Source organism: Eucyclogobius newberryi, unplaced genomic scaffold, assembly GCF_026437365.1.
Source record: "Eucyclogobius newberryi isolate DKJ021-1_F unplaced genomic scaffold, fEucNew1.0.hap1 SCAF_18, whole genome shotgun sequence".
NCBI classification, from domain to species: domain Eukaryota; kingdom Metazoa; phylum Chordata; class Actinopteri; order Gobiiformes; family Gobiidae; genus Eucyclogobius; species Eucyclogobius newberryi.
This window is the reverse complement of record NW_027315812.1, coordinates 19,298,713-19,326,105: the sequence shown is the minus strand read 5'-3', so window position 1 is coordinate 19,326,105 and position 27,393 is coordinate 19,298,713. Positions and strand designations below refer to the sequence as shown.

Here is a 27,393-nt window from a genome sequence, read left to right as displayed (position 1 = left end):
AGCAGGAGGCCGGTCCATGTTTAGTCCTGACTCTGGCACCAGCAGGAGGCCGGTCCCTGTTTAGTCCTGACTCTGGCACCAGCAGGAGGCCGGTCCCTGTTTAGTCCTGACTCTGACACCAGCAGGAGGCCGGGCCATGTTTAGTCCTGACTCTGGCACCAGCAGGAGGCCGGTCCCTGTTTAGTCCTGACTCTGGCACCAGCAGGAGGCTGGTCCATGTTTAGTCCTGACTCTGGCACCAGCAGGAGGCCGGTCCATGTTTAGTCCTGACTCTGGCACCAGCAGGAGGCCGGTCCATGTTTAGTCCTGACTCTGGCACCAGCAGGAGGCCGGTCCATGTTTAGTCCTGACTCTGGCACCAGCAGGAGGCCGGTCTCTGAGGTCCTCAGAGTCCGAGATGGTTCATATGGCACTAACATATCCAATATGTACTTTGGTGCTAGGCCATGGAGAGACTTGTACACAAGCAGAGCTGCTTTAAAGTCTATTCTCTGAGCCACAGGAGCCAGTGCAGAGACCTGAGAACAGGACTAATGTGATCGTACTTCCTGGTTCTGGTCAGGACCCGAGCAGCAGCGTTCTGGATGTACTGCAGCTGTTTTACAGCTCGTTTGGAGAGGCCAGTGAGCAGGCCGTTAAAGTAGTCTAATCTACTGGAGACAAACGCATGATAAGTCTCTCTAAATCTGGTTTAGACACAATACTTTTGATTTTGGCAATGTTTTTTAGATGGTAAAAAGCTGCTGATGTTATTGATTTGATGTGGCTGTTAAAGTTCAAGTCTGAGTCCATTATTACCCCCAGATTTCTGATTTGGTTTGTAGGTTTTAGAGCGAGACTCTGGAGGTGACCGCTAACACTTTCTTTTTGTTTCTGTGGGCCAAAAACAATGATTTCAGTCTTGTCTGAGTTCAGCTGGAGAAAGTTGTTTTGCATCCACACACTGATCTGTTGGATGCAGTGACAGAGTGAATCCACTGGTCCACAGTCACCTGACGTCAGTGAAACATAGATCTGAGTGTCGTCTGCATAATTGTGATAGGACACATTTTCACTGCGTATCAACTGACCTAACGGCAGCATGTAGAGGTTGAACAGAAGGGGACCCAGGACTGACCCTTGGGGCACTCCACAGGTCAGGGTCATGTGGTCTGAGACACAGCTACCAATTTCAACAAAGTACTTCCTGTCTTCCAGATAGGACCTTAACCAGTTTAACCAATCTTGAATTATTTACTTTTACTTTATTTGACTTGTTCAAACACATAATAAAACTAATTTGTACCCTCACTCACATGTTCATATACAATTTTAAGACCTGAATATTGCACAATTCATGCTACTTTAATTTGATTACTTATTTTCTTATCGTTATGTAATGTGCGAGTTACTGTGTCCAAGACATTTCCCTTGTGGCTCACTACAAACTTTTGTCTAAGTCTAAGCATTTACCTGAACTAAACCATCCCCGGTCTTGGGTTAATTATTTATTCTTCACATATTTCTTTCAGTCAGTCGCGTTGAGGGCAAAACAGAGCTTTTCCCAAGACACTTAACAACAGCGGACGGACAAAGAAGCTGGTGACCCTTAAAGGCCTCTCTTTAGTGAGTCTGAGGATGTCATGTTTTTATTGGCTGTTCCTCACTGCTGTAGTATGTTGCGCTCGGCCCGCTCAGCGATGCATCCTGTCAACTGAGCAGAGGCCTCGTGCTCACATCCCCAGAGATTCCACTTGACTAATGTTCTCACATTACCAGGCCAAACAAGGGATACTCTCCCAACACCACTATTAATATACGGAGCCCTGGCTACGCAATATGATGGATGTGGACCAATATGCACAGCTTTACTTCTTTCTCGCCCTGTTAAATAGTATTTCCACATTTGAGGTGGAGTTGTATTTGTTAACAAACTTCCTTGAACGTAAGTGTGAGTAAATCTGCTGCCTGAAGCCTCATGGCAGAGCCGACATTGTGAGGCGTTTTACAGGTCACAGAGTCCATTCACTTTGAGACAATGTTATTATCTGCGTGATAAACAGGCCTAATTAATAGTCTCACAGTGTTGTCAATTATACATAGAGCAGTTTGTTAACTTAACAACTACCTGGGAATCCCAAAGAGACAGAAGAAAGCTCCATTTTAGATTGGTGTATAGTTGTAAGATAAATGTTGCTCTCATTGAGACAAAGTAAAGGGTCTATACAGGCTGCAGATCGTTCCTTGTTTTCCTGTGTCAGACGGGGCAGGCTCCTGTCTCTCTATGGGGCGTTCAAAGACTGATGGAGACCTACATTTGATATGTTTTAGGGCCCAGTCTCAGATGGAGTGCCTTCAGATGGGAAAGTGAACAGACTGAAATGCTAATTTCCTCCACACATTGATAAATCTGCTGTATGAAATAGTGGGTACAGAGCGGTGCCCTCGGGCGGAGCGTTATTGCTTTATTCTATTAGTCAGTTATTACCAGCAATCACAGTCAACCCCCTCTGCCCCACACGGAGCCCCTTTTACATGACATTTATCAAGCGCTGTACAAACGCTGAAAACATATGACAGAGCCTTCCTCCAGGGCTGGGGCCCCAGTGCTGAAAGAGGGACCTCCAGCTGGCCCACAATGCATCTGTGCACCGGGCCGAGCTGCCACTCTAAGGACCCTTATATGTACATCCTCCTATAGCTGCCACTTTTAAACCTATGTTTAAGGACATTTAAGCTCTTCATCTGACACTGTTTAAGGCCAGAGTCAAGTGTCGAGAGTGAAGTGTGAACGCTGCTGTCAAATCCATGTTTGTGCTAACATACTGCAGCTAATCACCTGACTATAGAGCTCTAATTGTACAAGCTCTTGGCCCAGATGTTCAGGCCAATGGCCTCTCCACACTTCCTCTTATAGAGCAGCCGCCTCAGGCTATTTACATCACTATCTGTGGAGTAATTATCATACTGTTTTATATAATGCCATGGCAATCATAGGGTGATAACATGCAATTAAGCAGTGTTCTCTGATTTGTACGTAGGCAATCTTGCATCTCCCCAGCCCTGAAGATAAAGTGCCCGTCTAAAAATGTCACATTCTAGTGCCTTAATCTGATTATTTTCAATTAATATGCAAGTCTATCTATCCTGGGAGAGCTGTGCTTATTGACAGTGATGAATTGAGCTAATTTTGGCACAAAGTTGGACGAGACATCCCATTTGGTCAAATGCCACAAGTATTATTTTCTCCCCACACTTCTCTCCTTATTCTGCACTCTAAATCTTTTTCAAGACATAGATACAAAAAGTAATTCTAAGAGTTGTGAAATGGAATCATGGAATATGTTTGCAATGTCATGTGTCCACTTTGCATATGCCCAAAAGGATCCGGCTCAGACTGGGGCCATCCCGGGCCACAGGGACAAACATTCTGCAGATACTCTGTAGTGAAGCCTGTGAATGTGACCAGGACTGGAGAAAAACACTGTCAGCTGCTTTGGGCTGGACTGGGTTAGTGAATGCAGCACTGGTCACATCTGAGCAGACTCTTGCGTGTCGCCCGAGGGAGCATATTTCCCACTGTTTGAAGATTAAAACATCCTCTGTCATTTCCTGCTCCAGTGGTTGCTTTCCCCGAGAAGAGCGCAGATATGAATTGTATTTTTGGCCCCCTTCAGAGCTGATTATCAGGAGCCCGCCTTTCACCGGGGCCTTCCATGGTGGTCCGAGAAACAAGCCAAGACCAGTAGGGCAGAGTCAGGGGATCAGCGCTGTGTTGTGTTTGGGAAGACCATTGTTCCTTTGCCCAATGCAAGAAGGTGAAGCATGGCTAAATCCTTTCCTTCCTCTCTGTCTTCTTTAACGTGTGGCCCTGTTTTTGTCAATTCAACTCACTTCTTTTATACAATTGAACTTGTTTAAACTTGGACTGTTGGATCTGACGTTTATTCTCGCTGAAAACTCAATAGAAAATGCTGTATCCTACAATTTGCTCATCTCAAAAGTCCAGTTACTTAACCTGATTTTCACAGTTCTGAAAGGTGAAAAATAGAACGAGGTCATTTACCAGATTGTTTGCATGTAATGAATAAAGTAAAATCTGTTCTTCCTCATTACAGATGTATTGTAAAATCAACTATCCTGGTGAAAGTGAGACTCTTTATTTGACCACATCCATTTGCAAACTAGAATATACATCACAATTTACCATCATGATGTTTGCTGCGAAATGATCACAATACTGCATGATACAAAGGTCTGCCATTGATATTAAATTATATTTGTTGATTTAATAACTAGCTTTATAAAATGACAGAGCCGAAAGGGAAAGTGGGGACAGTTCTCGAATGGTCACTAGACACAATTCTACATTTGAAGTTTCCTTTTCTCTGCCTTGGAAATACTGTGCAGTATAGTAGTGTGTATTTCTATGGCCATGTCGATACATCATAGTCAAAGTATTGTTATCCCACTGTATACGTTTAGAGCAATTGAAGTGTTACTGGTATTTTTTTATTTTTCAGTTTCTGAATACAAACACAGAAATGTTGTCTGAGGATAATTTTCTCATTGTTTTGAATGGAAATGATTATATAGGTCCAGTCCTTGATCAGTTCAGATTGTTTTATCCTTTTTTCTTTTCTTTTTTTAATGAATAAACATTAATAAATGTACGCTTCAGAGGTATCCATTTATTAAACATGCCAGGAGTTTTGAGGCCCAGATACATAGTTCCGAAGTCTAGTTTAGACTAATAAAACAGATGGAAACGTGGAAAAACTTGCTCTAAGGTCATGTAAATTTGTAAGTGACGGACCAGCTTAATCTGTCTTTTCACTTTTGATTCTGATAATATATAACACTCATTGTACTTTGCATCTTTTTGCATCCTTTTGGTTTCACACACAGTATTTTGATGGAGAAGTATAAAGAGAAGGCCTAATAAGCATACACTTCAGCTAAACACCTTTCCTGCACGTCAAGTGTCATTGTCTCTGAAATAATATACATATTATTATATGTATATTATACATATAATATAATATATGTATAATTATATACATATATATAATTATATATGGGGGCCGGGGGCTAGCTCTGAGCTAGCCCCCCGGCCCCCCCGCGCCCTCCGGCCGTCCTGACGTACAGTATGCCGCCGGTACACGTTTATATAAAAGAGGAACTTCATGAATGATCGGGACACGCACTGGAATCGCTTTAATTCAACTTGTTTTGACTTTGTTCGGCTGGATTGAGTGTTTTTGTGTCATCGCGATGTGCCCTGGCTCCGAGCCCCCCCGGCCCCCCTGCGCCCCCCCGGCCGGCGCCGTACCGCGTTTACACAAAGGAGGAACTCATGAAACTGCGGAGAACAGTCGTCTCACCCGGAGATCGTCACGTTATCCCGGCGGACATCCTAAGATTTTTATAAGAGATTTTTATAAGAGAGTTATTTGTTCTTTTCTTCTGTATCTATCTCTGTATCTACCTGCGTTGCATCAATGAAATTTCCCCATGTGGGACAATAAAGGATTATCTTATCTTATCTTATATACATGAGACTGAAATAAACTAACTTTACAGTTTTTTGCTCAAGATAAAGATTGATTAAAAAGCGAATAGCCTGTTTCCACCGGAGCATCTCTGAAAGTGGTTGTGGAGGTGTTCAGAGGCTGTATTCCGTCTTCCTCTCCAGCCCCATCAGTGCGTTGTCAGCAGCACGTCCGATCGAAAGGAAGGGCCCAGTACAGGACCAGGAGTCGTGGTGGGGGGTTCTAATAGAGCCATCCGTCACCAGCCTGTCCAGCCGACCACACCACCGGGCCTTAGCCTTAATGCTGAGCCACACGGCGTAAAGGAGCTGAGGAGCAGGGCTGTTTGTCAAAGTGCAGCCAGTGTGAAGGAAGTTGTTAGTTAAGTGCAAGGGCCCGTCCCGCTGGAGCATGTTCTTAGCAGGCTTAACACTTTCCCCGTTCCTTTTGATGGTTTAATATTGAGCCTTGTGTTGGATGTAATTTGATGTTGCGAGTAAGAAATGGCAAGCACAAAAGAAGATGTGTTAATTAAAGTTAGGCGGAGTCAGGCATTGATTAGAATAACTCCCGTTCAGTCGATTAAGCCAATGTGACAATAGGAATCTTTTATTTATTAAGACAGATTTGATGGATTTTGTAAGGAAACATTTAATTTTTTTTAAAAAGGGGCAAACATTTTATGGAATTTAAAATGTGTTTTCTATTAATTTGACTGAACAGTTCAAAGGTCGATTACAGCTGATCTGATCATCGGCCAAAGTTTGCAATGATGTAGACACCAAACTCATTCATTTATCAAGGTTTGGGACCGACACAGTTTGTTGATGTCTGATATTACAGAGATTACAGGAAAATTACAGAAATGTATTTAAGTTGAAATAGAAAGTCGAGTTGCATCCAAATATCACAGCAACAAAAGATCAAGTCTAGTCAAACTAAATAAAACATGACAAATACAGAAAAGGAACAAAACGAGGTGAGATCCAAGGCTACTCTTAATAATTCAGGCTTAGTACTCCTCAATACAGGGTATAAGCTTCTTTTAATTCCAAAGTTTGTCATAATTAATTACATTTTGTCCACCATCTGATAAAAGATAACTCTCAAGCTCCTAGAAAAGTAACATTTAAAAATAAAGCCATAATCCACTGGAAACATAATTCAAAGGCCTTTTATAGGCATTCTTCCTAAACTTTATTACAAGTACGTAAATCACATTTGAGGTGATAATGGTTTCAGCGTTGAAGTAGGAATAGTCTAAACCCAATGTCTGTCAGTCCATTCCTCCCACAGTTATATTTATATTTACCACAAAATATCTAGGTGGAGTTTGAAATCTGAGTTTTCTTTGTGCATGGGTTTATTACCACTAATATTAGAGTACAGCAGACATCAGAGGCCAAAACTACAGTGTCTCACCTTCACAACAATTCCAGCCATTTGTTTTTCCTCCGAAGGTTTCAGAATCAGCTTTAGTTTGAATTAGGACTCATTTTAGTTTAAGGAAAAATCAGACGGAATAATTATAAGGCAACAATCACTAACCCTGAATCATTCTTCATAAACAATTTGCTCATTATGAATCAAGTCTTCGAGCTTCATTAAGGTGATTAAAGGTGTAATTCCTCTAAGCATAGTCGCTAGTCGCAGAGATTGTATTTGCTTGTTTGATTGGTGCATTAAAAGCCTGGCTGGTTATTTTAAGATCCTGGCTGCAGCGTGAGGGGAGCGGGCCCAGCCACTTCCTGTGTGACCTTCTGGAGAGTGAGAGCGGCCACAGAGCGGCACACACTGACGCTGCAGGATCACTGTGCCAGCACGCAGCACTCTGCATCATCAGGTCAGCAAATCATTCCACTCCAGCTCCGTGGCACCTCCAGCCCACAGCAGACACCTTCACATGGGCATTTTCACAACTACTGCGGTGTATTTAGGAGCATAATAAAAGACTGTTTTGACTGTTTTTGGTTTATGATCACTTAATTTTTGGCATAGAAGAGACCCAATTATGAATATATGGTATTACTGGGCAATTATTAGAAGTTTAATTGAGATTTATCACTAGCCGTGTTGCTTTTTTTTTTAATTGAGAGGTTTACAGTCAATCCTCAGTCAGTGAGAACATGATTGGAGTACAGTAGATACTTTTGTTATTCTTTTTTTGTGTTAAATCAGTACTTTACAGCCATTTTATTGAATCAAAATCAGTCAATACAAGGAAAAATAAATCATGGTTTAGTTCCAGTGACGCAACCAGCAGAAATAGTGAGTTTATCTACACCTTCTGATGTATTAAAGACATGTAAGGATTCAGAAACTGCTTCACACTAAATGATATCAGTGACTGTAACTATAATAACTATGTAACTATAACAACCACATGCATTGGGCTATAAAAGTTAAATAGAAGTTGGTGCAGATTTAGTGTTATTGCTATTTAACTCTTCATTTGATAATGGTTTACTGCATAAGTTACTCAAACATGAATGACCCAAAGCTTTAGAACAATACTGCCCCATGTTTGTGCTTCTTGACGCTATGGTTACTTTAGAAGACAAACCGTGTGTCTCACTTTGCTATTTCACTGTAAAGCTTTGTTGTAACAGTTTATACTTATGCAAACAATGATTACAAGTACATTAGCAGAGTTTATTGGCCTTGAGTGAAACAATCATTTAGCACTAACGGTAAGTACTATGGCCTCTTGAACGCAGCATTGATCGTAGTAGAAACTGAATACGGTTTTAACACCCACAATATAGGTTTAACCAAGCTGTGAGCGCAATCCAAGTTTGTCTCATGAAATCTAATTTATATTCAACAGTGCTGGTTTTAATATTAATAACTCTATTATTACAGACAACCTAAGGCTATAGAAAGTACATTATTATGCACGGATTTACACAGAGAGACACCTCGATTCACACTGTTAACAAAGCACATAGTTCTGTTTATACTCCGACATCTTGGCTCAAATACGCTGCGTGACAAACTGCTACCGTAAGCCGCGGCATTAGCATAAAAAAACATGTTCATCAGATTTGCACCTCGCAGACGAACGCCGAAGAGTCGGATGGCAATGGCTGACATACGGCGCTTGACACTTCAGTGAGGAGCAGAGCTTTGCCCCGGGGCTCTGGTGAAAACGCTTCAGCTGTTTCCAATACAGCAGTCTCTTTAGGAAAAACACAGGTAGAGATGTAAAGATAGCCCGTGTCGGCGTGTATGGATCCTCCGCTCACATGGGACCCGCTGCTTGTTTGGAGAATCTCTGATCAAAGCCGGCCCTCCTGAGAATGGCTTTATTAGATTTCACGCCTTCTCTGCAGGAGCCCTTCAAAAACACAAAGCATATTTTTCTACATCAATAAATATTCATTCTCCTGTCTCAGATCAATGCTCTTTCAAGTTTGTCACTACATTGCCACACATTATACTTATAACAATAAGAGTATAGTTAGACTGTAATGGGCAACTTTTAGTGTCAAAGGAAAACCACTTAACAAAGTGCAGTCCCAATAGTCACGCTGTATTTATGTGGGATGGACCATTTAGACAGCAAATATCAATATTGTTTTTAAGGTGATTTTCTCGACAAATATTAGCTTTTCTATCCAGCAGAAATGTGCTAAAATACACCAGTAAATGTTTGTTGCACAAAAAAAGAGAAAGGTTAATCATTGTTGTTGTTTTTTTAATAAACAGTTATCCAGATGATATTAGGTCAATTCAATGATGAGATGTGTTAAAACATGTCTTAAACATATTAGTTGAAGGTTAATTATCAGATGAAAGAGAATTGTCTGTCAAATGAATCACAAAAGTGCAGAAATCTCACTACATACCCTTATTTTAAAGTTTATAACATAACCTTTTCTCATTTTTATCTTTAATCTGCTCTTTGTGTCGCTTTTTTATTTTTGTTATTTTTTTTTTAACAATGAGCTACTAAATATAGAAATTTTGCATATATTCAAAACAATATTCACAATAACAGCTACATTTCTTTAGGAGGTAGAAAAATGTTAGGAGTATTTAGTATATCTTATATTTTATGAACTCTCTCTACTCTTTGTTTTTTTCTTGAACTTTTACATTTCAAACACATAAAACATGACACAGAGAGTGAACAAGAAAACACAAGACATCCAATTAAATCAACCAATCACCATTTATTTTTCTAATTTTCAAATAAAGCCAGAATCCTATATTTTTCACTTTTCAATTGTCAATTATTATTTGGGTCCGGTCCATTTCTTTGTTGTGGCCTTTTCCCCTGCAGCCAGAAGTACCGTACTGTTCGATCCAAAAGTATCCATTTATTGTGTCTATAGCAGGAGTTTTTAGGCCGAAATACAGAGTTCTGAAAGTTAAGTAAGATGCCAATGCCAAAAAATATATATAATATGCAGTGCTCTATTCATCTCTGTAAACAGTACAACCTCTTGAATCAATCAATATTCAAATTATATTATATTCTGTACCTTTAATTTCAACGCATCGCCCGCCCGTAATTGCATATTTATATCATATTGTAGAGCCGTAGTTTATTAGCAAAATGGTTGTGACGCTACTATCAAAGGCCACGACCTTATACTGTATTAAACCCATTGTCCCACCTTCCTCGTCTCCTCCCTCCTCGCCTGGCTCGCTTCCTTCCTTCCGTGTGATGAATTGCGAGCTCATCAGCATAACGACGAAGGAGGACAAGGAACGGCATCATTTAATTGGCTGGGATTAAGTTTGGATTGAGAAGACTTTTTGCTTGAATGAGATCTGGGCACGCTGCCAAATGAAGAGAAAATGGTGCTCCTCTCTTCCCCTCCACTGGCCATGGCACTCCCTCATCATTAGGAGGCATGTGAGCCATTTTACGCTCATCTTACGCTCATCTTACGCTCATCTCACGCTCATCTTACGCTCATCTTACGCTCATCTTACGCTCATCTTGCGCTCATCTTACGCTCATCTTACGCTCATCTTACGCTCATCTCACGCTCATCTTACGCTCATCTCATTTTACGCTCATCTCACGCTCATCTCACGCTCATCTCACGCTCATCTTACGCTCATCTCATTTTACGCTCATCTCACGCTCATCTCACGCTCATCTTACGCTCATCTCACGCTCATCTTACGCTCATCTCACGCTCATCTCACGCTCATCTCACGCTCATCTCACGCTCATCTCGCGCTCATCTTACGCTCATCTCACGCTCATCTCACGCTCATCTCACGCTCATCTTACGCTCATCTCACGCTCATCTTACGCTCATCTCACGCTCATCTCACGCTCATCTCACGCTCATCTTACGCTCATCTCATTTTACGCTCATCTCACGCTCATCTCACGCTCATCTTACGCTCATCTCACGCTCATCTTACGCTCATCTCACGCTCATCTCATCTTACGCTCATCTCACGCTCATCTTACGCTCATCTCACGCTCATCTCACGCTCATCTCACGCTCATCTTACGCTCATCTCATTTTACGCTCATCTCACGCTCATCTCACGCTCATCTTACGCTCATCTCACGCTCATCTTACGCTCATCTCACGCTCATCTCACGCTCATCTCACGCTCATCTCACGCTCATCTCGCGCTCATCTTACGCTCATCTTACGCTCATTTTACGCTCATCTTACGCTCATCTCATCTCACGCTCATCTCACGCTCATCTTACGCTCATCTTACGCTCATTTTACGCTCATCTTACGCTCATCTCATCTCACGCTCATCTCACGCTCATCTTACGCTCATCTCACGCTCATCTCACGCTCATCTCACGCTCATCTCACGCTCATCTCGCGCTCATCTTACGCTCATCTTACGCTCATTTTACGCTCATCTTACGCTCATCTCGCGCTCATCTCGCGCTCATCTTACGCTCATCTTACGCTCATTTTACGCTCATCTTACGCTCATCTTACGCTCATCTTGCGCTCATCTCACGCTCATCTCACGCTCATCTCACGCTCATCTTACGCTCATCTCACGCTCATCTCACGCTCATCTCACGCTCATCTCACGCTCATCTCACGCTCATCTCACGCTCATCTCACGCTCATCTTACGCTCATCTTACGCTCATCTTACGCTCATCTCACGCTCATCTCACGCTCATCTTACGCTCATCTTACGCTCATCTTATGCTCATCTCACGCTCATCTCACGCTCATCTTACGCTCATCTTACGCTCATCTTGCGCTCATCTCACGCTCATCTCACGCTCATCTTACGCTCATCTCACGCTCATCTCACGCTCATCTCACGCTCATCTCACGCTCATCTCACGCTCATCTCACGCTCATCTCACGCTCATCTTACGCTCATCTTACGCTCATCTTACGCTCATCTCACGCTCATCTCACGCTCATCTTACGCTCATCTTACGCTCATCTTATGCTCATCTCACGCTCATCTCACGCTCATCTTACGCTCATCTTACGCTCATCTTACATCAGGAAGACGGCTTTGTTTGTGGGGCAGCAGAAAATATCATCAGAAATGTATTAGCATGGCCATTTTAGCCGGGGTATTGTTTGTGTCAGTCCAAAGCGTGAAAGAACGCAAAGGTTAGGTCAATGGGGCATTTTAAAATCATCGTTTTCATATTTTTCTAATTGAGATTTTTTTTTTTTTTTTTGGTGGGGTAAATATTGAGCATAGACAGAGGGATTGTGCTTCATAACTCTACCTGTATTTTTCATCTGTAATTTTGCGCATTTTCCTAATAAACTGCCACTTAACTGATATAAAACTATGTCATAATGAGAAAAACATGAGAATCTGCCATATGCACTTCAACGGTAATCTTGTCTTTAGATATGTGTGTCTAGTCTTTCTTTTTGAGATCAACACTACGAATTATATGCCTTCATTTGAACATTAATATTAACCAGTGACACTGACTTCTGGACACCTTGATTGATGCATAGTTTTGCACCAATCAAGTGTAAGTTTGTGGGGAGAAAAGTTGAAAAGAAAAGTCAAAATTATACATACAGGGACAATTAATGAGCAGGGAACATAATTTCTATGACAATTTTAACATGAATTCAATCAAATAAAGGTGTTGAAATTGTTACTTTTGTGTATTCTGGGCACGTTTTAGCCCTTGTTAACATTGCGGTTGCTACAGCTCTGGAATGACCTCTGTTTGCCTCTGCTCATGTCCAACCAGGACTTATAAACATTAAAAAAACATGTAAATGTAATTGAAAGTACTTTAATCACCACGTTGTCTATAGCCAAAAGACAAGAAGAACACGATATTGGATTCAATGAAAAGCCAAATGGTTGTGTCAGGAAAGGTTTCCAGAAGTCAGTGTCACTGGTTAATATTAATGTTTTAATTAATTAATGAAGGCACATTATTCGTAGTGTTGATCTCAAAAAGAAGACAAGACACACATATCTAAATACAAGATTACTGTTGAAGTGCATATGGCAGATTCTCATGTTTTTCTCATTATGACATCGTTTTATACCTGTTAAGTGGCAATTTGTTAGGAAAATGTGCAAAATTACAGATGAAAAATACAGGTACCCTCTGTCTATGTCGATGTCATCAATAGCAACATTCATCAAAAATACAATTTAAACCACACAGACAGTTTAAACAATCATATATATATATATATATATATATATATATATATATATATATATATATATATATATATATATATATATCAGGTTATAATTTGTGAAATCATAACTAATACAGTCATTTAGATTTAGATTGTGGCCATGGTTACAATATGGTTGCTAGGTAACAGTTGTGTAATTACCTCTACATACCTCTACCAGGAAGTAAAATGATAAACTTCACGTAAACGATCAAACTAGGGGAAAAAAAGCACATTTTTTAAGTGAAACCTTAAATATAATCACCTTCAGTGTGTTTTTGTGTCATCTGCACTTTACGCATGCTACAGTTTGTTGTTGCTCCCGCTTTGTGTTCAGTACAAAACATTTGACACACGGCCAATGTCTCACTTTCACCTTTTCAAAAGCTGACATTGTCTTCGCCCAAACAAACCGGGCCTGCTTCCTGCTCCGTCCTCTCGCTCGCTCTCTCTCTGGCCTGGGAGTCGGGCTCAAGCCAGAGGTTAGAGCTCCATTTTTCCTCCCTCCTCAGCACATCGCCATGACAACGGATATAGAAATCACACCGACTCCGAGGAAAACAGAAGAAAAGCCCGGGTGACACTACACAGTGGCACTTTTGTGGAACGCAGGAAAGCAAGGGTTCATTTGGCGAGCTAAGGGAGAGTTTTTAGGGGATCAGGATTGGGCAGCGAGGCCAAAACAAAAAAAAACATAAATAAATGCTTGCAAAGTCACGGTTCTTGTTTTGCAATAATAAAGGTAGTGTCCAAACTTGAACTTAATCGACAATTGTGATTATTCAGGTCACAATATAATCGTAAGAACTAAGAAATAACAATCATGACAATTGTAGGTAGCGACAATGAGTTTAGCCGACTTATACTCCGGATCGACTTATACGTGATATTATTTGTTATTTTCACACTGGCAACCGCATTTCACATTTTTTCACAACCACAAGAGGGCGCTCTAGGCTCTGAGCGACACAGAAGAAGAATCTGCACTTCCTCTACCTCTGGAGTTTGTGGAGTTGTTTAGAAGTAACACAGAGGAAGAAGAATTCAATGGATTTAGTGATTTGGGGTAAAACTGATGCTTTGGTAAACTTGTTAGCATGTTCTTTATGCTATAGTTATCTGAATAACTGTTCATATGTTACGTTGACATACCAGACACTTACCACAGTTCTGTCTGTGCGTCATGTAGCTGAAGGTGTTAGCGTTAGCATACGTACACCTATTCATCATGTTCTCTCATCTGTTATTATTTTAAACTGCATTTCAAGATTAAATGTCTGTTCTTGGTCTTGGATTTTATCTAATAAATGTCCACAAAAAATGTGACTTATACTCCGGAGCAATTTATAGTCCGGAAAATACGGTATATGTGAAGTACTTTTTTAATCTGGCCGTTAATCATTCAGAAAGTTTAATTTCATAAAGCTGGACTTGAAGATTGCAATGTTGTTTGGTCATAGCACCAACAATTGTGACTAATCATAAAATCAACAATAAAACTTGATACTGTGACATTTTGGTGGATCTGATTCTGGTTGCCTAGAATGTTCCACAATAAAGCTTTCAACCCATCTATCTCCGTGTAAACAACAGGTCAGAACTGTGGAGTGGCAGCTCTGCTCACAATAATAATGCTTTTAGTTTAGTTTGTTTAATTTTGCACTAAAAACACATGTAATCAACTGGTTCTGGTTAAATTCAAATTTTATATAATTTCCTAAAAGAAAAAACTAAAAATAGATAGATAAACACAAAACCTCTTTCAAAGTTGTAATAGTCTTGAGAGGCCTCTACTGGCCACTCAGGTCCTAACATCAGATGCAGTTGCACTTAACACTCAACATTCAGGAATGACATAAGAGACACTTGGTGAAAGAAGCTACTATAAAGTCCACAGAACAGACTGAAGAAATCGTGTTCAAATTCAAGGCACGTATTGTCTGATGGATTAAATCTAAGAAGTGAAAACTCTTCTTCCTCTCTGTGTTTAAGAGCATGTGTCTAAATCCGCTCAATAAAACAGTCAAAGGCTTCACACTGTTCACTCAACAATAAAAATCGATACCATTAAACAAGTCTTTAAGTGTTTCCCTGGAGGCCTTGTCTGTTCTGATGTATCATATCTGTCTACGCGCTCATGTCGATAAAACATTTCGGGGATGTTAAATTCTTCATTACTTCTCTGATTCAGGAGTGCCAACATGTATTTTAGTTCTCCTTTTGAAGGTCCAGGTAAAATCCTAGATCAATAAGGAATCTTCTGTTCAAAAAAAGAGTAGTCTGGTGTACCTTTCATGCAGCGCTAACTTGTTTCTTCCTGCCTCCCTGGCTGTCTGGAGCCATCGTCCAATCAGAGCGGCCCGTTTGAGGCATCTGTGATCATTGCGCTTCCTGAATGCATTCCAATTCCTTCACAGGCGTATAAGCAATTTTTACAGTAGTTAAGCAGAGGTGGGACTGCTTCACATAATCTCACTCCACTGTCGGCCCGGTGACAAATCTCGTTAAATCCCGCGGCTGAGCTCAAGCACAAAGTGGAATAAGCTTTTGGTAGCAATAAACATCCCCATTGCGGACGTCGCGAGCGCTCCAGCGATCAGTGTTATCCATCCTCTCAACACTCCACAACATTTTCTACCCACCAAGTCCCAGCTTGTGGTATAGCGCTCTTTTATTCCACAACTTATTTTGCATTCCACTCATAACAAGAGCATTCTCACTGTTTTATTTCATTGTAACATGTACTTAAAGGTTATTTAATTAGCAAATAACCTGTAAAAAACCTTCATCTTCTCACAAGGAATAACCAGGGGACTCGATTGGGCATTAACAGGCTGAGTTACCCAAGGGAGCGGAGCAGTAGGTGTTTAACCTTAAGGTGAACATGATAAAGAGGCTCATTTAAACTGGTCAGCTGATTCCACTGCACACTGTACTAGTAATAAAACCACTTAACTATAACTGCACTGTGTCTCTCGGCTGGTCTGGGAACGCATCGGGATCCCCTGGAGGACCTGGAGGAAGTGTCTGGGGTGAGGAAAGTCTGGAGTCCCTGCTCAGACTGGCCCCGGATAAGAAGATGGATGGATGGACTACAGTTTCATTAGTTAAGTATATGATTGTAATTATAACTGTTCATATGGATCTCAACAGAAAGGATAAGGCTGATACATGGAGAACAAGTAGTTTTATGTATGAATATTTGTAAATGCTTGGACTCCTGCGATCGTGTAGTTACTTTGGATCAGACACCTGCTCAGGTCACAGAGATAGAAGCGTTTTTCCAGTGCAACATGTCGCCCCCTTTTAGTCAGATAAAATGTCTTTAGACGATCCAATAAAACATATCACACACAAAAATAAATGTAATAAAATAGAGGGAAATGTGACATCCACAATCGTCCTGTGCCTGTCCAACTCCAGAACAAGGACAATCAGTAAATCAATGATCAAATAATCCAGTCTGCTGCCACTTTCCCCTGGATGTGTGTGAGGGACTTGGGTGGTGTGCTTGGTCTTGCTGTGATTGCCCACTTGTTTTTACCTCTCAGACTGATTCTTGACACTTCTTGGGTTTGGACCCTCTGTGGACCGTGGCTTGAATTCTACCCCCTGCCTGAACGCCGTCTCCCCAGCCCTCCCCTCTCGCCTTCGCTCCATCCTGTTTGAGCTTCATCAAAGCAAAAGAAGTTCAAGGATTGCTAATGCTTCAGACGGTAGCACTGGTCCTAACAACCCAAAGGTTGAGGAATTCTTCACATCGGGTTAAGGTCATTTTCCCCCCTCCCACCTTCCATCCCCACTTTCTCCCTCTGTCTAACCCCTCACTCCCCAAAATGCTTTTCTGTATTAATCAGAGCTCACAGCTCAAACTGTTCTTCGACTTCCTCCCAATCCGCACTAAGCCTGTCATTTCGGCCTATTATTGACTTTAATGGGCTTTGGCTGATCCCTGGCGAAGCCTTGGATCTGAGAATAATGCAGTGGCGGAGGGAGCAGGCCCAGACGCAGGCGCGGCCCTGCCTGTAGATTAGCTATGGCAGATGGGCTTTACAGCCTGGGCTTCCTGTGAGCAGGAGTGCTGATTGAGAGGGCATAATGAGAGGGGAGGTGTCCTCACAATGGACCCAGCCACCTCGCTGCACCTCTCACGTCCAAACAACCCCCCATTCTCCTGGGCCCCCTCTCTGTCCCGCTCCCATCCTCGTCAAATAAGTGCAAGTGCAGAAACAGGCACAAAGGCAACTGTAAATAACCATGAATGTTAATCCAGCATTAATTGGTCCCCTCTTTAACTGTGAGCGCACCTCCACAGGCCGGGCATCAGCGCGGGTCATGTCAGAAACTAAGTGTGCTTAGTCACAAGTGGAGGACAGTGGACACTTTGGCTTCAAATAAGTGATGACATCAGTAGTTTAAGAAGTAGTGCACTACTTCTTAACACGTGTAGAACCACAATAATCCTGTGTCCAGCACTACACAGAGACAGCTCCACTCCAACACAAGATACCTTTAGAGTGAAATAATCCCGTCACACAACCGAACAGACGCTTCTGTCAGGGGGTTTATAGTTTAGCCACATTTGACATGTGTAAAAATATGTCAAAATACTGCAGTATTCAGTACAATGAAACAGTACACTTTCATTGTAACATTCAGTCGCTCACAACACCATCTAGTGCCAAATATCAGGCTTTGTATAGTGCTGGCAGTTGGTATTGCATGGCAAAATACTATAATCACTTCCATTGTTGAAATGCGGTGACAAGAGCCCTGCAACGCTAACGTGAGAAAAACGACGTCAAAATCAAGAAACTGAACAGTCTTTAACAAAAAAGTTGCCCTAAACCCAAGTGTGTAAATGTGCCAACAGGTAGAATAAATCGTGAAGTATTTTGGTGACAAACTTTACTTGTGCCTGTGCCAGAAGTCGCCTGTGGTTGAAGTACTTGTACTGTGAATGTTTAGAGCCAGTACACTCAGCCGAGTCGTGGCTGTGCCACATTGAAATGGAGTGTGCAGCGCCTGCAGTAGTCCTGGGGTCAAGTTTGTGTACAAGAGTTAAAATTTGGTTTGCGTGTGACTCTGTGTGCACCCAGCCCTGCAAGTTTCCACACACAAGGGCCACTACACAATCCACAGACTCCAATTATCCCCTTCCTCTGAGCGCCTTAAGCAACTTTTTCTAAACTCTTTTCACTTGGCTCTTGTCAGGCCCTGAAAGAAAAACTAGACACCGTGTCAAGCGAACTCCGCTGCCTAGCAACAGTGCCACAGTTTAATTCTGATTTGCCTCTGATTTTGAGTAATGGGAATTGACAACGTTAAGCCAGTTCACAAGTGTTGTTTGTCGCAGCTGAAATGCAAACAAAAATGCATTGTTTTTCTGCGTATTGAGCATGATTGATGTTTACTCACCACAAAGGCATCATTCACTTGCCCTTGTGTTTTTGCCAGTATTCATGTCATATCGTTTCAATGCAACTTAAAGGTTTGGAAGGAACCATGAAAACGCACAGCTTTTCATGTGGCACTGGAGCACATTGCAGGGTGCACAGATCCCTATGACTGGTGAAGTTTAATGATTCTATTCAGTCGCAGTTCATCTCACCCAGAAATGATTTAATAAGAAACTTTGCCCTTTAGAAGTCTGTGTGTCCTGTCACAATAGTGGGAGGATGGACAAAAGCCAACCTGAATACAACAAAGGCAGAGTGTGAATGGGGGAGCCTTTGATTTTCTCCATTTACTTGTTCAGAAACTTTCCTTTAAGGCTTGATTCCCTGGACGGACTTTGATGCATTTGAATTAGCAGAGTGGTTAGTATAGCAGCAAATACTCTTTGTTCTTATTTATCCAAACTGCTTTATTTTATTATAACAGTGTGAGCTAATTTTCTACAAACCTAATTTCAGAATCAGAATCCAGCAGTTTTCAAACGTCATAAAATAAAGGAAACATTAAAAAAAGTATGTTGTTTATAGTGGTAGAGCTGAAGCAAGGGAATCGATTAATCACAGCTAATTGGTACATTAAATAATGCTCAGCTCATTTAGTAATCGATTAATCGTCATGTGGCCTATACTATACAAAAAGTCACTTAAATATACTCCTCATGTAGAACAACAGCAGACAACAAAACTACAAACAACTAAATCCCACAGCTAACCCACTTATAGAAAGCATATTCACTATTATTAATTGTTTAGCAGTTTCGTTAGTTCCAGCCCGACAAAACTGTGTAGCACTTTCACCCGTTTCCATCATGTGAAATCTGGAATACATCTTCAAAATGACCTGGTATTTTAGAATAGACAACTCTTAAGATTTGCTCAGATTATTTGATAAAAGAGTTGAAATATGAAAATCTGTCCTTCCCTCGTTATCAGAAGTTCACTTAAGACTAGAATGTCTTATCTCTTGCATTCTGCTTCTCAATATTGTGTACTTTTGGTGATCGGAACCGCGTAAACAAAACAAAACATCTCTATTTACCCACAGCCATTTGACTTCACCAACTTGAAAGCGCGAGTATCTCAAACGCCATGTATACGTTCATCTGTTTTAGTCACTCACATGTGTCCTCCATACTGTGCTTGATTGTATGATTCGGAGACTGCTATAATTTCTTCTGCTCCAAAGAGCATTTTTCAAAGGCGCAAATGACACAATAAGAAAGCCATCCATCACAAAGGAAAATTAGCGTTGGAATAAATGGCAGGCTTTTTTTCCCCCCCTCTCTGCGCGCCTCTCCCCTGCCTGTCCCGTGCCGAGCTGGGATGAATATTTCTGCAGACAGCGGAGAATAGTCAACAATAACCTCCGTGACATCAAAGGCCCAGTCAGAGGGACCAGCGGAGGCCCATGGAGCACCAGCGCCTGAACAAACTCCACCTTCTCCAGCTCTACCTGCTCCTGCGCCATCTGCACCGGAGCCTCCATCTTTATCTCTGCCGCAAATAATGTGTCTCTCCCACCCACGGCTCCGCCCGGCCGATAATACCATCTTATCCACGGCAAACATAAGAGGCAGGAAAACCAAAGAGGTAATTTTTTTTAATTGTGAAAAACCCCACTGTTCACTTTGCAGCCTCCTCGCGCCCGTGTTGCCTTTCAAAGCACGTTTTACTATATGGGCCGGCTAATCTCTGGTGAGCGTTTAGCTGCTCTTTTATATGCAGTTCGATTTCCCCTATAGGAAGAGAAAACGTATGGAATCGCCGAGCCGCCGCGGTGCATACGCCCATGTCATTTCAGCTCCAAAAAGCATCATGTAGTACTTTGGTATAGGTACATTTCGAGAGAGTTGTATTTCTGATGGTATTTTAATGCATGGAAATTGTTCTGAATATGAATGTTTTTGATGCTGCAATACTTTTACTGAAGTATACTATGAAATGTGTGTGTGTGTGTGTGTGCTGTCCCAAGCCAGGATAAATGGAAAAGGACCTGAACATTTTGATCAAGGTAACAGTTAAAATATGTTGTATATATGACTGTGGGGGGGCGATATTATCAAAAATGAATATCTCTATATTTTTGTTGCATTATCAAACAGACAAAGTATTTTAATAAAGTGCCAAAATGTGTCTAAATGTTTTGGATGACGTTCAAGTATTCAAGTAGTGAAAAAAAGATACTATGACGAGTATAAAAACTAGATACTCATTCGATTAACCATAACATTAAGATTACTCCTTTACTATGATTGTGTTATCGAAATCGGTATCAATATTCCTTGATATCAATTTCAAAACACTAGAATGGACCAGAAAATCCACCAGAAAAGTGCAAAGAAATACAACTTTATATTCTTTCTATCACCTTCCGAGCTCATTTTGAATCACTTTAACTATAAACGACGTACTCGATATTCAAATTTTGCATAATCTCCAAACCATAAAATGCACTGGACATCACATTTAATCCTCTTCGACCTGTACCTAAACTTTGAACCTGTCAGTCACATCATCACGTAGTACAATGTTCCGCCTCTGTCAACATGACAAAACCCCATTGTATTTGTCATTAGTATTCGATCCTAAACAGCTCAGATCTATGACATCATCTGCACAGGAGCGTAAGCAACAAAAACTACTTAAACAAAATGCATATGCCAGTGCGATGCATATCTATAAGTCTGCCTCGTCTGCTTTGGGGAGCGGGCTCATTTATAACCATCAAACATGCCCAAATAATCAAGAACTACAGCACGACAACAAATACAGCTTGGTGTGAAAAACATATCTCCACGTCTCCCAGGTTTTTTGACATTGTCTGCCACGTCTTTCCCTTTGCATCCAGAACAAATGGCTTTTAGCACTCATGCCATCTGTCCGTAATGAGTCCATTTTCTCTGCCAGCCATTTCCATACTGTATTGTGCATCGCCTTACACGCATTTGCATAATTGTTCCCAAGATTTTTTTTTTTTGTGATTTTTTTTATTTTTTTTCCTCCACCAAAATAGATGAAAAGAAGACGTTTGTGAAATAATGTCCGAGGAAAAATGTGTTTTTCTCCTGCCTCCGAGCCCCTCTTGCCGTAACCTAATCAGAAGTTGCTTTATCTGCTAATCCACATTTAAACTTTAACCTGTAGGGGGGCTCTTTGTGTTAGTTAATGTAAGCATAAAAGCGAGGGGCCGGCCTGAATGACTAATCAGATTCATCTTACATTGTACCTCTAAATAGCTTCTCCAAAGGGGAAAAAAAGGGGGAAATCGAAAATGAGCGTGACTTCCATTTAGGGGGTAAAAACTTCAAAACCAAACAATGTCGCAAAAAAAAATAAAAAATGGCGGAGTAAATTAACAAAAGGCAACTCTTCTCAATCAGTAAACATGGGGATGTCGGGGTCGTTTTGGTGAATGACGGCAACAGCTTAAGATAGGCAGCTGCAAATGGTGCCAGGGCTAAAATGAAATAGATGGACAGGCATATAAGCTGTGAACAATCGCCGGCAATTTAATCAAAAGTAATTTGAAGGGGAATCTATACGGGCCCACAGGACACGGCGCGGCTACGATGATAAATGACGCCGGCGACACGTGACATATTAGGCTTTTAATATTTCAGTATATAAAGAGAATTAGAAGTTTGAGCTCAATGCGGGGCCGCAAATGAGATCATCCAACAACAATGGTTAATTCATTGGGGTGATTTGGGAAACATCAGCTGCATGTGTAGAGGGGACGGCGAGGAGCCAGTTTGGGGGGTGGGGGGGGGACATTTTTGGGAATTGCGAGACAGGACAGCGACTTTGCAGATGTTTGAGCTCACAATGGCGTCTAGTTTCACGATTTCTATGTTTGACTTATTGATTGACTTGAATTAAAGCAGAACAAGACTCACTGTTTATCGTGTGTACATTTTTGGGAGACTATTTGTTATTTTATTCAAATTTCAGCCATATAATTGATTATACTTAACATATATAACTAATGAATTGATTATACTTGCTACTTATTTAGTACAGCTCTTGTTTTTCAAGTTTTTTTTAACAATAAAGTTAATTTAGAATAGGGTTTATTAAGATCCAGCAGTTTTTGCATCAATATATTCAATATCACTGTGTTATTGTGACAGGCCTACTTGTATTTTTTTTCAAGGAATGGGTGATATATTTGCTAATATCAGTATCAGGAATGTTTTCATACATTGGGATTGGTAAATAATATATTTTTCTATGGATTTTTTTTAAATTTCAAATGGGAAATGAAGAGCAATGAAGCTAAAGACGTAGTTGTGTGTTTATATGATCAAGAAAGAGTAGAACAAATTATATTATAAAAGAAAGAATGTGTTACGTTATCATTTTTAAAGAAGTAGAAAGTAGATTACTGCCTTTTACTGCAACTGTACTTGAATTTATGGACTGGATTTCAAAATATTGATATGGACAGATATTGTTTACCAGCCACAACATGACAAAAAAACATATTTTCTGATCACTTCTAAGATGCATAGTTCTACACACTTATTTAGACATTACAAAACAAGCTCAAAATGATCTCAGAGCGATTGTTTAATGTGACAAACTTCAGCAATCCATATTCATAATTGCGACGCTTTGAAACGTGCATTATTTACCGTGACACTAGTCGTCCTCTCCGGATCCCCAAGTCAATTACCTGTCACAAGTGCTACATGCTAAATGGCGCTATCCACCTGAGAGAGCCGGAGAAATGGTGATATCCTTCACCACATTAAACATCTGTTGAGTTCACCTTGACTCCTGAGGGACCAACATTTAAATTTGTTTTCCTTCTGTCCTTAAACTGCTCTGTGTCGAGTCTCGGGGCTTTCGTCTCTGGCACAGCACTGACATATGGACGCCCCAGTCAGAGGGGACCAAACTACAGTAATAGCACTTTGGAGACAAATACATAAAAGCTGTATAAATTTACCGAATGACGTTTTATATCGCTAACTAATGCAAGCATAATAAACACTTGACAGCACAGGTAGTACATATGTTAAACTGTAACGATATAAAGCATGAGCAAACATAAAACTGCCATAAAATACAATTCATTAGAGATTTGATTATATTGATTGTGTGATTTTCATTCATTTGTTGTTGTTTTATTATGCATTTACTTGTTTTTGTATGCTAATATGTATTAAATATATATATATATATGTGTCCAGTTTCCCCCCCCAAAAATGTTCTGATTAGTTTAAACTGATTCAGAAGAGATAAAGAAATCCTTTACTGTGGTCACTCTACATTTAGCATTACAGATAAAGCAAACACTGGTTAATTGGCTCACTGTATGAGCTGGCATGAAGACTGGAGAAGGTGATTATCACTTTTACTTTAATAAAGGAGACTGCCCCTGTGGTATATATGTGTACACTATTTATGCGTCCCACAGCCTGGAAGGGCACTTTGGACTCCGTTTGGGGAAGCATGCATTATTGGCCAAGCTTTTCCACTCCTACAATTACTACTGCACTGTCTTGTGTCCACTGTGGTCCCATATTGCTCTTTTGTGGGATCTAACTCCATCTAGTGGCCTCATGGAGTATCTTTGCCTTCGAGAACTGCTACAATCAACCAAATTCCCCTAAAGTTAACAGTGTTCAGTTGTAGGGTCACAAGCTTAAATAAAAAGAATACATTTAAGTTACTAAGATCATCCTACACCATGTAATATATTTTGTATTCATTTTTAATTGTGCCTCCTTTACTTATTTCCCTGTCCTGTAATAATATGTGTACCAGAGACGACAGGAAGTGTAGTACATTTTTGATTCCTATAATAAAAAGGCCTCCTCAAGGGACACGTAATCTTTGCAGACCCTCTAAATCTCATTATTACCATAATACCGCGATAAAGTTGTCTCTGTCATATTAATGTTAGCCACTTTTTAGAATTATAATGGAGTTGTCCAGCCCATTTTAATTTTGAGATTATGAGATGTAAAGAAACAATGTCGCAGGCCCAGGCTTTGTGACTGTAATCATGCAATTTACCACCACTCTCAGGTCCGCGATGACAGGCCAATTTCCACACTTATTAAGCCGCCGACACACTCCAAATAATCGTATTAGCATTTTTTAAGAAATTAGTCCAATTTCAGAGGCATTTTCTTCACTGGATGCTCTTTATAACTAAGTTGTGATGTCTCTATTCGAGCCCAGGACAGGCGAGGCTCGGGGGGGTGGGAAGGCCGCAGCTGAGGCAGAGCTATCAGTCAAAGCCACGCTGCCTCCTGCATCGGCCTGCTACTTCTGACAGCTAACAATGGTACTTCAAAATCAAAACGTGTTTCAAACCTTGATGTCATTTTGTTCCAGAGCTTTACCAAAAATAGGATAGGTAGGATTTAATGTTTGACTTTTTTTTTTTTTTTTAAGTTTTCTGACAGTTCAGTTTGAACTTGTGCCTTTTGCAATCTGTAGTTCAAAATGTGCCTTTCAAAACCAACACAAAACGCTGAATTATGTTTGACAAAGAACTGACTTTGTCTCAGAACATTAACAAAAGTGAGAAAAACATATCTTCAATCTTTAGTGAGGCAAATCAACAGTTAAAATGTGTTTTTTCTTATGTTTTTTCTTTATGTTCTTAATGTTTTGTTTGTTTTTTCCAGCTTGAACTCCAAACCTGAATATCACTTTAATAACACATGTAATTAAACCATACTATCTACCTAACTATTTGAATGCCATGATTGAATTGAGTAAAACAAATCAGATTTAATGATAAATAATGTTGTTTTTGCCACTTTGCCACAGATATTTGTATCCCTTTTGTTTGTAGAAGTGGATAAAATCAAATAAAATCAGGAATAAAACCATGCATAGACCCTCCATCTTCTTCTACTTTTTGATGCAACTTCACGCAGCATCCACAAGGGTAACTATCTACACTGTTCACAGACTATATTACAAAAAAACTCTTTAAGTATAACTTCTACAACACAAAAATGCAAAATTTGCCAGTGTTTTAACTAAATGATTGAAATGCAATTCATCTTGAGAATCAAAAACACACTCCTAAATCCTCTCTATGAACGATATGGTTTTACAGCTATAAAGGACGTCCCACCGAGCGAGTATGGAGCTAGCATGAGGCCGGGAACGCAACAACGTGCCGACATCGTTTTCTTTTCTTTTTTTTTTACCAGCCCCTCCATTTAACTGGGCTGACATTTTGCCTTGGTTGCCATCGGTAAACATGGGTAAAGTAGCGAGCGCTCAAGTTGGGGGTGTCATAACTCACCCGGCTGCCAAATGAGGCCTCTCACCGGGGCACCTCGAGGAAGAAACGCGGCTGGTCGGGCCCCCTCCAGCGCGGAATGCTCACACTGCTAACCCAGGCTCCATGTCGGGGTACACCACATCCTGGTACTTTTATCTTTGACCTTTCACCTCCGGGCCACATCTGGAAACGTAGTTGAAGAAGTTGAAGAGAAGATGTTGTTATTTACTCTGTAGGATTTGTTTATCCGTCATGCTGTTTGGTTTTATTTATGATTTATTCAGAAGGGTTTGTGTTTGGACCGAGGAACATGCAGCATCCTAGACAAATGTGTCTGATATTTCATAAAAATAAGCCACAGTTTGCTTAAAATGCATGTTTTTGCAGGTGGGAAACATAACCTATGGAATTGTTGTCAATATAGTAAATGGTGTTTTGAAGATAAACACAAATAATAGTAATAATTTATAATTTAATGATGAAAATCTCAAAATGCTGCAAAAATAACTGATTAAAATGTGATCAACTTAATGTCATCATATAAATTTTCAAATGAGAGAAAAGTTATATTTTTGTATTGGGATTAGGGCTGTCAAAAGTATTTCAGAAATCTGAAATAAATTCAACTAATTGATACTACAACTACTACTGAAACTAGATACTTTGTAATTTGTTGTTGTTGTTGTTGTTGTAATAAATAGGATAAAATATGGCTTTTCCTGAACAGTTTTAGATCAATCTCGAGCTTTATCAGTACTTTTATTTTACTATGTGGTCTCATACTAGATAACACCTCACAGAAGAATAAAAAAATACTATTATTTTCTGTTGAAAATGTCAAGTTCATCTAAAACCTTTTCTTATCATTGGGGTATCGAAACCGGTATTGAGAATCAAGTACATTCTTTAGTATCGAAATCAAACTTACTCTAATACTCCAAAAATACTGATATATACGATTTGTCTTTGGTCTTCACGATGGTTTGGAAACAACAGTCATTCTGCGATATATTTCCTGGTTGTGCTGCAGCTTTGAACTCTTGGCTCATGGAGCAGATCGAGTTGAGAAAGCCGCAGTGCGTGGGACAACAGCAGAGTGAGAAAACACCATTGTTCCTCTTGGCCAGTGGCTTCAGAACTTGGAAAGAAGAATCAGGTCGCAGCTGGAGCGAGTGGACTTTGATGTTGGATGATGATCTGAACACAGGGCTACGGCCAAAACAAACACGCTCAGGCAGGAGATGCTGGAGCTACACCTTTCTTCTATAGATCCACCGCATCCAATCAGCTCAAACGCTGTTTTTTTATGATTGTTTCACTCAGAGCTAAAAGATGAAGGTTTTGAACTATGTTGTGAGTGGATTTAATGGTTTTCTATAAAGTCAGGCAATGTCTGTACACCACTGAAGCATACTTTTAAATGTCTTTTGAAATATACCTGTGGTTGTCTTGTTATGGCTGTTTTGAACAATAGGGGAGAGATATATCGAAACATTTTATCATTGTTATTTTGGAGATAAATTGAACAGAGATGCC

The 27,393-nt window shown here is 40.5% G+C and overlaps 2 protein-coding genes and 1 long non-coding RNA gene across 3 annotated transcripts in view; 2 read left to right on the top strand and 1 right to left on the bottom strand.

Moving 5' to 3' along the window:
* The window catches only part of gyg1b (glycogenin 1b), a 213,020-nt gene that overhangs the window by 133,977 nt on the left and 51,650 nt on the right, over window positions 1-27,393 (top strand). The gene's annotated exons all lie outside the window — the stretch shown is intronic.
* The window catches only part of agtr1b (angiotensin II receptor, type 1b), a 92,504-nt gene that overhangs the window by 26,744 nt on the left and 38,367 nt on the right, over window positions 1-27,393 (top strand). The gene's annotated exons all lie outside the window — the stretch shown is intronic.
* LOC140364655 (uncharacterized) lies at window positions 8,106-26,033 on the bottom strand. The gene is made up of 2 exons (XR_011927724.1): window positions 25,879-26,033; window positions 8,106-8,847 (listed from the first exon to the last, which is right to left on the bottom strand). It is a non-coding gene; the product is annotated as an uncharacterized lncRNA (long non-coding RNA).